We start from the raw sequence: 16,074 nt of genomic DNA on the forward strand, positions 1-16,074 counted from the left end.
AGACTGCACAGCCAGTGCTTTTTATGCTGCCATGTGAATGTCTTTGCAGTTCAGATTTTGTTCCATTACCATGCCCAAATGAACATGCTGCCTGACACACCACACAGAAAGCAGTATAGATAGACTTCTGCATGTAAATTTGCCATTTTAATTGGCAGCAACCCCTCCAACTTAAAATAAATAAATTTAAGTGGTCATGCTTTAATGAGTTCCGACATATATCTGAATTTCTTCAATCTGTTTTCAGTCACTATAGTGAAAAAGAAGTGTTTTATCAGTCGTTCCCTGACTCTGGTTTGAAACCAGATGGGAAAGAGCAGAAGCACACACACACACAAGATAACTGCAACAGAAATATAACCAAATGTTTTCTACATCTGAGAAGACTGTTTGAGTTCTGACTAGGGTTTAAAACCTAAACAGTTTTTCAGCCTAGTTACAGTCCTCAGCAGGATTAAAAGCTTGCTAGAGGTGATTTCCTATCATACTTAAGACTGGGTTTATTTCTAAGTTAAAATTTTAATGGAAAATAAAATAAACACACCAGAGTGCTTAGAAATTCAGAACACTTTTTGACCCCTTAAAGATGGACATTAATGACGTATGAAACTTTAAATCATCCTTGTCTCAAACTGCAATATATCTTGCAATATATTCCTACCTAAACCTTGTTGGAATCAAATTCTCCCTTGCAGGCTTCTTGTGTCATTTCCCAATCCTTCAGTGAAGTTGCTCTGCCACCCACTGATATCACAAACTAGTAGTAAAATCAATGAAAAAGTCATATAATCCAAAAAATTTAGAACTAGAATTTCCAATAGGGAATGAACAAGAAAAGAAAAAAATCTGAAAAAACCAGTTTTGGAAAGCAAACAGAAAGTACGTACATAATACAGCTATTTGAAATTAGTGTCCCAAATCTACATATCAAATTCTGCCTAGAGCCAACTCCTAAAAAATCTCTTACTCATGCTGAAACTATCCTCTTCTGAGGAATCACTCTTTTGACACTGAAACTTAATTCATTGCAGAATTAGTGTTTCCTAAACCACTCTTTAATAGCAACCTGAAACCAAACCAAACCTAAAGTCTTGATAAATTTGCAATATATTGCCTTTATTCCAAATAAAAGAGGCTTCAGATACTTTTTCAATATATTCAATAAGATGTGCAGATAGCTCTACAGGTCTGCAGGCCTCAAAGTTAAAACGGATTAGATAAAAAAACTGAGTATAGGTTAAAATATGTGGAGGGCAAATCCCTTGCACACAGGTTAGAAAGCATTTCTGTGAATCTGTAAACTGAAAGATTTTTGTTATTTCTAAGAAAGACAGAAATTTAAGCTGTATAAACATTGTAAAATTTATTTGATTTGCAAAGCTACAAAGAAGAATTTAAATGCACAGAACACAAAGAAATCCCAGAAGTTAGGGTGAAACTTTGTCATGCAAAGGAAATTTCCAGAGACTAACTACTGATACAAAGTACAGACACACTGGATTTGGAGCAAAGCTGTACAAATCTATCAACATTTTGTGCCTCACATATGAACTTGTACTACTGTCTCTGACTTACAATAATTACAAATCTACAAATCTACAAGTCTACAAATAATAAGTAGTTGATTTCAAAAATAATGATTATCCAACTCCTTAAAAGCTCTTTCTCATCACACACTAAAATGTTATGCTTCTATACAAATGATATCATAAACTGCTGTTGCAAATACTACAGCTTCAAATCACATTTATTATTTGTAAATGCTTGTTGAACACCGCAGGTGGCAAAATGTTTTAGCATCATGAACAAATACATATGGTTGCTTGAGCCCCAATTTTAGAGTGGATAAACCTATTTTCTGGTCCTACATTTAATAGACTAGAAACAAGCAATATGCAGCTAAACTGTACATCTTCTGGCAATTCACTACTTCAAATGAACTTTCTCATATGAACTACTGTGCTTAAAAAAACTTAAAAGCAAATCACAGGTCTCACATATTCAATGACTGGCTCATCTGCAATATTTCCTTTTACAGTTTTCAAGGAGGATTATGGAAAAGAAAATACAAAGGTAAAAGCAAGTGTTATGTAGTGTAAAATCAATAGACAGAGAGAGGACATTAACCAAGAGGCTAATAAAAAGATGCTGCCCTAGACAGTAACATAAAGAGCATTGATATATTTTTCTCTTCAGAAATACTATTCCTTATGCCAATTTTCCCTTAGCACTGCAGTAGTTTCTCTGTGTATATACATGTCATCTTATTTTTTTGTCTTGTTCCAGTTTTATGTTTGCATTTTATTTTCTCATTTCCTTCCTGCTACTCCCCTGTTTCTCTTTACTGGCTTGATGTTTACACAGACCTTTACTAGAATTGCAGGGTTTGGAGAGATCTCATTTTTCTTCTTTGTTGTAATGCCCACAGTTTTTTTCCCAGAGAAAAGATAAGTTTACCCAGAAAATAAAAAGCTAATACAACCTTTTGCTCATCAACAAAGTATGTCTTGCTGTAGCCAGGAATAAGTTAATAAAACAGGGAAAAAGCTTAGTGGCTTAAAGAAAAAAAAACACACCTCCTTGGGGTTATGAACGAACAATGTTGTTTTTTCTTCCCAGCGTGCAAGGATTTAATTAAGTGATAACAGTCACCTTGGGGTGGCTGCACAAGGCAATAATATCTAGGTGAAGAAAAATGCTGAAGAGAGTTGAGTACAGTCGATTTATCTTCAGAGAAGGCAATAAATGAACAAAGCATAGGTATTTGGCTGATTGTTTTGGAATGTTTCCATTACTGATAAACATCAAAATAAAAGGACAAAGATTTGGTATTTTCAGTATCTGAAATGCATTAAATACAGAAAGCAATGAAAGAATAAATCACTATGAGGTCATATCCTAGAGTTCTAATTGCAAATGGTTTTGTAATTATTCAAGCTAAACATAGAACAAGGGAATTTTAATGTTGACATAAAAGATAGAAATACAGATGAGATGTGTATTTATAGCAAACACAAAACAGTGTATGAATTTCACTCTGGAGAAAAAAAATAGTAAGTGTAGATGGAAAGAAGTGATATATATTACATGAATATATGCAACTTCGCAGCCAGCAACCCAAATTCAAGGATTTAAAAACATGTTTGTGGAAGCTCTTCAGGAAACAAGCAGCAAGCTCAATTATCTGTAAGCCTGTGTTCTGCCACCCCCATATGCAGAGAAAGAGACGCATGAGAGAGATACATGAAGCAGAGAAGAAAGACTACCAGGGAGAAACATTCTCCTTTACCACAAGGCTGCTAACAATTTGTTTTACATTACTTGCAACATAGGGTTTGAAAGGAATACACGGGCTGTCTTTAGGCAGTTTGATGTGTTCAAAGGGGTCTGAAAGCTATGTAACCAGTATTTCCAGTAACAGTATTTAGTATTCCAAAACTCAGCACAACTCTCAGTACAGTTTTTAGCCAGCAGCATAACTGGCCAAATGGACGCAAATCGTGCTAATATGTAGATGGGAGAAACAGAACAAACGCACCAATAATCTGGGGAATTCAACACATTGCTTTGTCCCTCTCAAGTCGGAAAATCTCATATTCTCTTTAGTTTTGTTACTTCTCCTGAATCTGTCTTCAGCAATGAGGGAATTGATCACTATTTCCTTGAGTTTACAACTGGTTTAAATACTCCTCACCCACACATGTCTGCATGAAGAGGATAAAACCTACAGACAATTGTTTTTTTAACTGTGTGGGTGGATACTCTTTCAAAGAGAAGAAATGTCAATAATGAATGGCTCACACAGCATCCTGAGAAAAAACCATAAAATATGCGTGTGTTTGTGAGACAATGTGAGAGCAGGACAGAGTTTGACTGAGAAACATCAATTTCTGAAAAACATAAAACATTTTCAATTTGAACAAAAAACCTTAGCACAAATGTCACTAAGTTGCCTCATTTTGACTTCCAGTGTATGTTCAGCTAAAGTATTTAAATAAACATTGCTTGTCAGGGCCTGGGTTTTTAGGGCCCTGTAAGTAAAATCTACACTAACAATTGGTCCCACAGCAGTTACTTTCCTTCTAAAAGCAATATGCCCTTTAAAAACACTCTATGAACTACAAACTTGCATTCATTTCTCACCTGTAGGAGGCTGAAGATTTATCACCTGCCTGACATTTGACTATTGCTTCAGCATGTCCTCCACTAATTCAGACTATTCACCTCTTTTGAGGTACTGAAGTGCCAGATCAAGCTCATGTCTCTGGGTCCTCCTTCCTACCTTCAGGCTTCAGAGCACTTCTCATGAGTCCAGAGGACTAAAACCTTGGAGTCAGCTCCAGAATGTCTTGGAAAGACATGAATTTGATGGATTTGAGGGATGGAAAAGAGGAAGATTTGAAGGTCTAACAAAAATACTAGAAAAAACCCAATGATAGTGAATCTCACAATAGCAGGAACAAGCTAAAGCTCACTTGTAGATATAGAAAACATAATGGAAAATGAGAAAATATAATATCTATAGAGAACATAATGAGGAAAAAAGGGGGACAGAACAGCAAGCACTGAAAAGACAACAGAAGGACCAAAAATGTGCAAGAGAATGTAAGATGAGTTTAAGAGAAGATTAAAGAAAAAGAGGGAGAAAACTACTAAGTTGCACTTCTAGTAAATAATTTCACAGACTAAATGCCAAGCTGTTGCAGTCTTTTTTGACTATACAGTTATGGCATCCAGAAATTATCTGGTGCTTCAAAAAACCCACAGATAATATCATCTCCAGAGCAGGTTACATGGAAAGCGCACATATCAGGACAAATACAGGTTCAGCAATGTCTGAATCAAAGCGTAGATGAAGAAGGATGATTTATTTTCTTCTGAAGGATCTTTCCCCAACTTTTAATGTTACTAACCTATTCTTGCCAGGGATAGCTTCTATTCCTTGCTTACAAAGACTAATACTGTGTCTGGAAAATGCTAGACTTCACAAAATGGTAAATTTTCCCACACTCTCTTCTTGGACATACCTGCAGAACATTTTGTTCTTCCCCTTAGGAATTGCTTCAGACTCTCTGCAGCATTTAAAAAAAACCTGCTCAAACTGTTTAGCTGTGTGAACCTGTTCAGAGCTGGCAGTCCAAGGCACAGCCTTGAAAAAAATGCTTGCATGCAAATCAAGAGAAAAAAATCTTACAGCGCTCTGCTCTTACAGTGGTCAACACTGGACAGCTGTCAGCAGAAAATACAAAGTCATTCAGCATGAAAATCTGCTGTCACAGAACAAACACTTTCCCCTTACAAAGATCTGAAGAAATACTACTATAGGAAGCACTTAGAAGTAATAAAAAAGAAAGGAGAATTGTTGTTATCTTGGGTAAGACAAGCTTTCCCATTTATGGTAATATCAGTCAAAGACATTTGGCACATGATGTATATATATGTATATATATCATCAATGCAGAAATTTATTGGAGTGTCAACTTTAGCTGAAGACATTCAACTACCATATTAACTTCTCCACATCATCACTGCTCATACTTAAGGAGGCAGCATCAGAAAAGCCATACAACGTCAAAATGTCAGTGCATCTTGAGTATACATTCAATTCTGTACTTGACCAATCAGCCAAACACCACATGTCTAATTTAGGACATTCAAAATTTATAGCAGTATACCTTTTTTTTCTTTCCTTCTAGAAACCTGTTTGTAGTCATAAAGAACAAAAAATATGTGTTTAAACTTGTCTATACCCACATCTTTCTCTGTGTGGGATCTAGATCTGTAAAGATCCACAGACCTGTTGAGTAATGCAAAAGAAATATCCCGGTGACTGTACTCATACGGTTCCTTTTTTGTACCACATATCCAGTATGTAACATTTATTATTTTTTATTAAAGTGAGCTTTACACTCTACCTTGATAAGAAACTTAGTGCATATAAACCATAGATTACCAAAATCTTGTTTAGTAATAAACATTATTTCAGACTGTTAGATAAGTATATAAACATTCCATAGAAATGGATACAGGACTCCTTGCTTTACTTGGTTACTCCTGTGGATGCTCAGGAGGACAACATTACACAAAATTAGTTAACCGGGCAAAACTGATGTAATTTGAAAAGGGTTTATTATTGAGGTCTTCCACCCCCTTTTGGTATTGCTGCACAATTTATTAGAAAATGTTTCCCTGGGTAAAATGTATGATGAAGGCTACATTTCCCTAAAATGGATTCAACCTGCTCACCCAGCTTATAATAAGAATGAAATGGGAACAGTAGATATCAATCTGCTAATATAATGAAATAAATATAATGGGATTTTGGAAAGACATTTGGTCATTGAACACAAGATGTATGTGCTATGGAGTCTCTGATAACACTAGTGGGAAATTTAAGGAGTATTTTTTTTCCAAGCAATCAGGCTGTATCAATTACCAGGAAACAATCCTCAACTAATGCTGAGCATGAGCTGCAAGGAAGACTTTCCTTTTCATCATCTTACTCTGCTGGTGTTTTTAACTGACATGGTAGTATCTTCTCAAACTACAAAGATTAACTAGAAAAATATTGATCAATATAGAAGAAAATTAATTTTGGAACATATTACTACAAAATATAACTTTCTGGAACCTATTACTGCAAAATAAAACATAGACTAAAGTATGTGTTTTTAATAAATTATGCCTTTACAAACAACCCCATGCAGTGCTACAGACTTGGAGAAGAGTGGCTGAAGAGTAGCCAAGCAGAAAAGGACCTGGGAGTGCTGGTCAACAGCCAGCTGGACATGCACCAGAAGTGTGCCCAGGTGGCCAAGAAGGCCAGTGGCATCTTGGCTTGTATCAAAAATAGTGTGGCCAGCAGGACCAGGTGTTGTGGTTTGATCCTGGCTGGAGGTCAGGCACCCACCAAAGCTGCTCTGTCACTTCCTTCCTCAACTGGACAGGGAAGAGAAAATATAAGAAAAGGCTCATGAGTTAAGGACAGGGAGAGATCACTCACCAATTACCATCACCGGCAAAACAGACTTGACTTGGGAAATGAAATGAATTATTAAGAATCAAAATCAGAACAGGATAATGAGAAGTAGGAGACTCCCCCCATCCCTCCCTTCTTCTTGTGCTTAATTTTATTCCTGATTGTCTACCTACTTTCTCCCAGCGGTGCACGGACACAGGGAATGGGGGTTGTGGTCAATTAATCACATTGTTTCTGCCGCTGTTTCCTCCTCAGGGAGAGGAATCCTTCCCCTGCTCCAGCATGGGGTCCCTCACTTGGGAGACAATCCTCCACAAAGCTCTTCAACATGAGTCATGCCCATGTGCTGCAGCTCTTCACGAACTGCTCAAGCATGGTACTCTTTTTCCATGAGTCTGCAGTCCCTGCCAAGAGCCTGCTCCAGTGTGGGCTTCCCACAAGATCACAACCTTCTTTCAGGCACCCATCTGCTCTGGCATGGGGCTCCTCCAAGGGCTGCAGGTGGGTCTCTGCTGCACCATGGATCTATTGAGAAAAGGAGGCTCACGGGGGGCTTTTATTGCTCTCTACAACTACCTGAAAGGAAGTTGCAGCCAGGTGGGGGTTGGGCTCTTCTCCCAGGAAACTGGCAACAGGGCAGGAGCAAATGGCCTCAAGCTGTTCCAGAGCAGGTTCAGGTTGGACATCAGGAAGCATTTTTTCACTGAAAGGATAATTAAGCATTGGAATGGGCTGCCCGGGGAAGTGATGGGTGTCACCATCCCTGGAAGTGTTCAATTTCCAGGGATGGTGAAATGACTGGACATGGCACTTAGTACTCTGGTTTAGTTAACATGGTGGTGTTTGGTCAAAGGTTGAACTCAATAGATCCTGGTGATGTTTTCCAAACTTAATTATTGTATTATTCTATTATTTTTTTTAATCTTCTAAATTTTACATTTTTTCGTTCATGGAGTAGTGTACATTCTATTCTGCAAACAAGATTTTAGATTTGTTATTTCTTTGGTATCAGTTGCAGCCTGAATTTCTCGGACAACTCAGTCAAATTGGTTTAACTGTTCTCTAAAGTGTGGTAGGGAGACGATAACATTGCCCATGTGAAAAAATTTTAATGACCTTTTCTTTAAACTGTTCTGTTCCAATCTGCTCTTATTCAATCAAGTTCTGATGTCTTGAGTAAAACTCCAATTTACAAGTCTTGTAGAATTTCTAGCTAAAGTACAGACAACAAAAAAAAAAAATATATATATCTTAATGTTTCCATTTAAACACACAGAACGACTACTAGAGACTGCTGGCACATGACCAGATCTTGCATTTCCACCTCTAATTTTCATTCGGTCAGTGGTATGTCTCCATCAGAATTAACACCAGGCACTTGCCTCATCACATCCCTTCCAGTGATCTGGGAAGAAGAACCTGTCTTGCCTGAGTAGGACAGATGTATGAATCAGATTTTGTGTAGGAGAAACAGAATGAGGCAAAGAACTGCAGAGGAGTGGGCAGGGAATGGAGTCCCTTAGCTGAAGGAAAGACACCTTAAGAATAAGTATACAAATGATTCTAAGATTAATAAATCTAGGACCCAAAAATATTTGGGCTTCTTTCATAATCTGAGAAAAGAGCTTCAAATCACCTGGTCCAAATTTAGAGGGCTCTGAATCTTCTTTGGTATGAACCAACATGCCAAGGAAAGAGTTAAGCAAATGGAGCCAGATCTGTTAAGTACCTAGGATGCAGATAGAAGATTAGGGCTGGTAAAGAGGATGGAAATGGAGCTTGTGGGAAATACTGACAGGCTGAACAAGCAAGTGTGAGGCACTGGGAAGATGAGTATTGGAAATGGGAGAGAAGGCTAGAGGGGATAGGCTAGACTTTTTAGGCATCATGAAATAGAACTGAGACGTATTTTCCCACTATAGCAGATTTACTTCTGCTTTGGGGAATGGCTCCCCCAAATTCCAGTTTGAACCACTCTTCTGGTATCAGCAAAGCTAGGAAGGATATTGGCAAATTTTAGCATCATAAAATATTCTAAGACATAAGGGACCCATGAGGATCATTGAGTCCAACTCCTGATTACACACAGGGCAAGCTAAAAGTTAAACATATATGTACGAGCGTTGTTGAAACACTTTTTGAACTCCAACAGGCTTGAGGTCATTATCACTTCCCTGGGGAGGTTGTTCCAGTGATTGGCCACTCTGTCAGTGAAGAATTTTTCCCTAATATCCAGTCTTCTCTTCCCCTCATGCTACAGCACATAGAAAAGTGATAATTTATTTTAGTTACTCTGTTCAAATGACAAAAATACATGTAATTAACCTAAAATGACATCTCTTCCAACAAACTATGCTGGCTTCAGCAAGACTTCCTGACTTTTCCATTTTTATTAGTAGAACATAAGAAATTAGATCCAGAACAATGCAAAAAGAAAAGCATTAAGATTGTAAAGTTGAGGGCTGTGAAGTAAAAAACCATTTCACTGGAACTCCTGCCTCATTTATTACATGTAATAGACAGTGCTGCCTTAATGAATAGCTATTTGATATTTTGTTTTCTCCTCAGTCTTCGATGTGTGGCCCTAGGCCTTATTTACTGCATTCTATGCAAACTATGCTCTGAAGACAGAATTACAAGCTTCTTTGTGGGTTTTTCCATGATGCTCATCACTACAGCATCTGAGTGCTTCATAAACATTAATTTATTTTTCAAAATTACCTTGTGAAGCTGTGGAATAAGGGAGAAGATATAGCCCCTAACAGTGCCCACATCATTATTGTCACTGATCGATGTTGAATACAACAATTATCTTCACTAGATAAGGATCCTAATTTCGAAGTATAATTGGATATCCAACAAAAGGAAATACAAACCAGGGTATATAAGACTGAAGGGCAGGCTGAAGTTCTGTTACAAGAAAACTATTAGATGCCCAAAAGTCCAACAATGGCAGTAAAAATGACTTAAAGGCCTTAAGGGTAAGTATACACCCATGCTTTCATTTCAGCTGCCTGATATAAGGTAAATAAGGCCGTTCCTATTAACTGAGGGCAACAGCAGAAAAACTTAAGTTCTACCAGATCACTGCTGCTATATAGTAAGATTTAAATCTTTTCTCTTATGGAACTGGGTGATGCTTTAGAGAAGTTATACATGAATCCTAATCTGTTAGCCATCTTCGTAAAAGGAGTGAGATATTCCTGATTGTGGAAGTGGAAAATGTGCCAGCTATACCAGCTTAGGTTCATCTGCAAGAAGAAAACGCGCGTGTATGTGTGTGTCTGTGAAAATTACAGAGTCAAGAGGGAGCAAGTGCCTCACCATTGGGAATAAAGAGTAAAACCACAATTTACCTGCCAAAGTAATGTGTGAGTGATGATGGATTCCCTATATGGCAAGTAGTGTCACAGCCTGAATACCTGAAAGGATGAGGGTTGAACAGGAGGTCTCAGATGCAGCCAGGGTCTACACTATTAAGGGATTTAAAAGCAGCAGGGCCAAGTTAAAATCAATCTCCCACTTTAAGGAATCAAATGCAGATAAATAGATAGTGGGCATAATATGACCATGTTAACTTCAGAGAAAACATGCTGCTGAATACTATATAAACTTCTAGAAACTGAGGAGGAACACTGGACACTCAACCAAGCAAGAACTACTGCTTGTGTGATTACTTTAAGACATGGGGCAATAAATAAGAAAATAGCACTAGCTATGCTCTGAATGAGAGCTAGTGAATTGAGGCTTTGTAGAGTAGGGGGTGATCAAAATTTTCTTTTTTCTCATGTTATCTATTAATATCTGGGTCTCTAAGCAGTCACCAGGAGCTTGCTAAGGTTTTCAGAGCTAGTCCCCAGTAGACTCCAGCCATATCTTCACATTTCTTGCCCTAGTTACACCAAAAGGCAGAATACTGAACAGTGTAAATACTGATGCCAACAAACCTGATATAATCTGAAATACATTTCATTTTTTACAGAAGCCTAGATAATACATTCTGCTCAGTGGACAGAGGTATATTTTTACAGGAGCTGGGCAAAATTTTAATAGTGCCTTAAATAATAGCCCTTTGCTGTTTTCAACATTCACTTTTCTTCTGGTGAACTGTCAGAATAGAGACGTTCAGCCATGCTACCCACAGAGTTCAACTTTCCCACAACTTCTTCATTTGGAGCTACACATTTATACATCGTGAATATGAAGGAGTGAAAGCCCTTTCAGGAAAGGCAATTTTTGTAAGCAATGTTAAGATTGCATCTGGGTTTATTAAGATAACCTTTGAATATAAGAACTGAGGGGGAAAATTAACAAGGGATAGATTAACTCAGATCTACCTAATCTGACATTTCCTGCCCTTCCGGCAAAGTGTTCACTACTGGCTATTTGGTGGACAAGACACCAGACTAACTGGACAGCAAGTCTGACTCAAAATAGCAATATCTATACTATACACAAGAAAAAAAAAACCCCAAGAAACAAAGAATTACAGAAGCAGCAAAGGAAAAGGCATCAAAAATCAGAATCTACTGAAAACATGACAACAACAAAGAACTTGCACTTTAAGAGTGTGCAGACCTTGTGTTGGCTTGCTGCAGAGGGGAGAATTTCACCCTTAGATGGTTGGCCTTTTCACTACAAGAGTTTCCAATAGAAAAGACAAATGCTAAAGAGAAGATGGAAGAAAAAAACCATACTGTTCTGTAACTTCGAACTCATTTGTTTCCTCACTTTTATATATACACATAATACAGACATATATATAGAATAAGAAGAGAGAAACCAAAGTATGCTAACTCATAAAGACTTGCTGTCTTTGACAGATTAAAAAAATCTTCAAGGCACTGCTTCTGCATTCAAAGAACTAACATTGTGCAAATTACTGGGAAGAAAGAATAAATAAACTCATCCAGCAGCCCAGTTTAAAGACGTCATGCTGCTTTATCCCTATCATTTAGAGACTTATTTTAATGTCTTTAACTATTAAGCTTTAACTTTTTTCAGCATCCCCACACTGCCCCTTGACTCACAGACAGACTTACCTATGTTATTTTGAGGGGTTATTGCTTCTGCAACTGACTGCCTGGAGGGTTTCCAATATTCTGTGGTAAACTGTTGCTAGATTTTCCATTATCACTAATCAGCAAGATAAATGCAGTCAGAAGGACAGAACATTTCTGCAGTTAAAGCTTTTTCTTTTCAAAAAACTATAGGAGTGTTTGCTATTCAAATTCTCTGTAGGCTCTACAGTATTTGCATTAATTTACTGGGATTATTACCATCTGAGCAAAAATATTTTGGCCTGGATAAACTTGATTGGCGCTTTTCTTTTCTCTTAGGTTCCTTTAAGAGAAAGAATGACAAACATGTAAAACTGACTGGTTTTAAAACTGTGTGTTATATATTTTAAGTAATGGAAGGGGCATGAAAGGACAGGGAGAGGAGAAACACTTTCATCCTGAAAGGTTCAGAGACACTGTAATTAAAGCACACTCACAACTGTTTTTTACCCTGGCTCTATTATTATTTTTGTAATTCTTCATTTAACAACATTCTCTGAAAATGGATCAGATTACTCTAAATATCTTGGTCCTCCAATCTATGGCTTATGTTCTGATTCTGCCTTTTAGGTTCCCCTTTTTTGCCTCTGATACCATGTGCTAATAAGGAGAAGAATGTGATAAATGAGGTCACAAGTTCTTCTGCATACGAAAGAGATTTCAAAGAACTGACAAAGACAATTTAAAAATTATAGGAGACCTAATTTAATAATCAAAATCTCTTCAACATTTAACAATTAATTGCACAGTATACATGCGGCCTGTAGCCAGCCCATGCTCTTGAAGTCCACTGTGTTACAACTTGGCCCAGAAATCCATTGTGTCACACTGGAAAGAGTAGGTGCCCTTTCACTTTATAAAGATCAAAGAAACCCACTATAGTTTCTACATCTTTTGCTATTTCCTTGTTGAAATGTTCATTAATGAAGAAGAAAAATGGAAGGGAAAAAAAGGGAGAAGATACAGTCCTTCTCATTTCCCATTCATATTCACTTTGTTGCCATGCTTGCAGCTGGCCTTGGCATCTGAAAATAGTACTTCGGGACAAGTACTTTGCATCCACCACCCAGCCATTCTGGTAGAGAACATGGCATGTCTCCTGAAAAAAAATACAAGCTTCCTATGATTTTTCTACTCTGCACCCAGCCAATAAACATCCAGCAATGGTCCCACAGTCTAGTCTTAGTTCAGCTCTCCAAATGCAATCACAACAGTAGAGGCACTGGTAAAAAGCTGGTTCTAGGTATTGTGGAAGTAAAAACGCCTCTTCCCACATAAGCTCTTCCAGTGCTGCTAGCAGAGACAAACAAATAAAAGAATGAAGAAGGGTGTCATGGGAATGCTGGAAATTGTCTTTATAAGTGTCCCCCCTGAAGTGGCATAAATGTCACACCTTTTGAGGGAACAGGTTGTTTTTAACCCTTAGGTCTGCTGGGTGGTACCTGAAATAATTAAACCTGACATTTCTAGGGTTAAAACGTCAAGAAGGAGAAAGAGCTGAAAAAGGAAATTCCCCAGTTTCTTAGTAATGAAAAGCTGAGGGTATACCTTCTGTGGTTGTCTGTGAGATGCTTTCACATTCGTGTGTCAAGGGTTTTTCAAACTGACAACTTGCAAATTTGAAATACAAAAATGCCCAAAGCGATATTTTAGTGGCTCAGGGAAACTCTTGTACGGGAAAAAGAATTCTTAAGTGAAACGTCTCTAGAAATCACACAGGGCCTGACCACGATACTCTAATTATGCTAATTGCTTCAATGCCCTTGCTTTATTTATGCTGAGCAGCTAAGATAAATAAAGGAAAATTGCTTTGGATCTAACTGTATTCATATCAGAATGCAAACTAGCCTGTGTTTGTTATGTGATTGCTGATCTGTTTACACTAAATTCTGCAGGTAATTGCAGTTTTGATTGCACATTTATTTCTAGCTGCACAGGTCCCAGGACTAGGTCTGTCTGTTTTTATAATTAAACCGTTTTGTAATATCTAAACTCACTAAAGAGCAAAATGATGCTTTAAGAATTTACATATTTTATGCATTAAAGATAATACTTAGGTGCTCAATGACAGAGAGGAAAAATTCCATTTTCTACCGAAAAATGGACAGCATGTTCTGGATTTGAAGAAATTTGAGACATCTGTTCCAAGGCCTGTTCACTGAGTGGGACAGATGTCCTCCGCATCCCCGTAATCTGTTATACAACACCTACTTTTTGAACTTTCAGTTATAACTTTCATATGAGTAAAATATGTTAACAAAACAAGGCTGGGGCTCTGGTGATTAACCACAGACCCTGCATAAGAGTTAGCACCTGACAGCAGTTTTAGAAATGGAAGTCTCTCCCTGGGAAGAATTGGGAGCAAATACAATGTTGGTGTGTCTTTAGCTTAGGCTCTCAAAATAAATTGCCACTATTGTTATAGTCTCTCAATACTCCTCAAAAAACCCCAGTATTATTCCCATTTTGCAAGGTGTAGAAGGTGTAGAGAGGTGTAGAAATTTGACTTGTCCATGGGCCACGCAAGAAATTTGTGTCAAAAATGGGTATGAAAAGGATTGACTAAATCCATATCTTTTGCTTCAAGCACAAAATTATTATTATTACTTATACATCACTATAAATGTGTATGGCATATTGCAGACAGATAAAGTGACAGGTACTGCAGAGTTGACACTCTCAATTATAAAACCATCCTTCTGTCCTTGGTGATGAATTTGAGGTGAAGAAGCTTTCTATTTTTTGTTCCAATGTATTTAGCACCTTCTGAAACCTTAATTTGAACTTCAGCTGTGGTTATTTCCTCCTTTCCACCTCCCTCAACATGTAGGCACCAAATCTAATCTTTTCTTCCTTCTGTCTTTGAAAAATGCCCATTACTATAACATTACAGAGAAAAACTCCCTAATCTCAGTATTACAAATTTAGAGCAATGTCATCTCTCTGTGGCTTCTTCATCCATCATCAATTCCAAAATCAGCAATCCAGTCTGTCTCACTTAATGGAAGACTTAATATCAGCCTATGCAGACTGGTCTGGCAAGCCTCTTAGCTAGTTTGTACTGCAGCAGCACACTGTGATAAGGTGAGCATCAGTAGGCTGCTTGTACCTCGTGTGCACCAAGTATAAAACTGAAGGCCAAAGGAGTTAAACCTCTGCAGAAGTGCACAGCAGCACATAAAACTCAGCAGTGCCACAGCAACACAATGCATTTCTGTTACAGTAAAGCTTGCAACATTAGCAATTTACAAAATATCATAGAAACCACTTCTACCTGAGGAAAGATAGTTATTGAATCACAAAATGTAGTTGCCAGCAAAACCAGTATGAAGGTAATGAGCTAAGGTTTATAAAACCTGTCCTTCAAATGCTGAGTATAGTGAGTAGCTCCCTATTCTCTGTTTTGAAGCTTCTGAGAATGAACGGAATCCACTGTCCCTACTCCTCCACGTTCCTATCCATTATTCGAAGAAGATATATTACTACTCTTTTGGCAGTACTTTGTCAAGTCTACCATTTATGCTTAAATATTGAAGTGTCTATTTCCACTTGGACACTAGAAAAAGAGTCTCAAGCTGTTGTTAGGACTAGACCCACATCGAAACATTTTGGGGATGGCAGCAACTTTTAAACTGCCACTTATTCTTCAGCACTTCACTCTTTGCTCTGCCAGCATTGAATATCTTTGTTTGTCTGTGTTTGATTTTTCCATCCCTATAAACTATATAAGGCTGTTTGAGAAATTAACAACATAGCTTCATCAGGACCCATAACTTGAAAACTCTTTAGTGTTTTCTCTATTAAAAGGAATAATATGAGAAGTGTGAGAATATTAATTCTCAGTTTTTGTTTTAAATTTTTCCCTTGAAATCATGGAGATATTTTTTATAGCTTGGTTGGCAAGAAGAGGATGCTGCATAAATTGTAAAGCTCTCTGGTAGCAGAATATGGAAGAACCTTTACAAAAACAGAGCCAGAAAATGAACAGGAATCAATTGTCTTTGACTAACCGGAATTTTTGCTATTAAAAGAAAT

At 37.6% G+C, this 16,074-nt stretch overlaps 1 protein-coding gene across 5 annotated transcripts in view; it reads right to left on the reverse strand.

Moving 5' to 3' along the window:
• NPAS3 (neuronal PAS domain protein 3) overlaps window positions 1-16,074 on the reverse strand; it is a 603,067-nt gene that overhangs the window by 192,982 nt on the left and 394,011 nt on the right. The window lies entirely within an intron of this gene.

Source organism: Corvus moneduloides, chromosome 6 (genome assembly GCF_009650955.1).
Source record: "Corvus moneduloides isolate bCorMon1 chromosome 6, bCorMon1.pri, whole genome shotgun sequence".
NCBI lineage: Eukaryota > Metazoa > Chordata > Aves > Passeriformes > Corvidae > Corvus > Corvus moneduloides.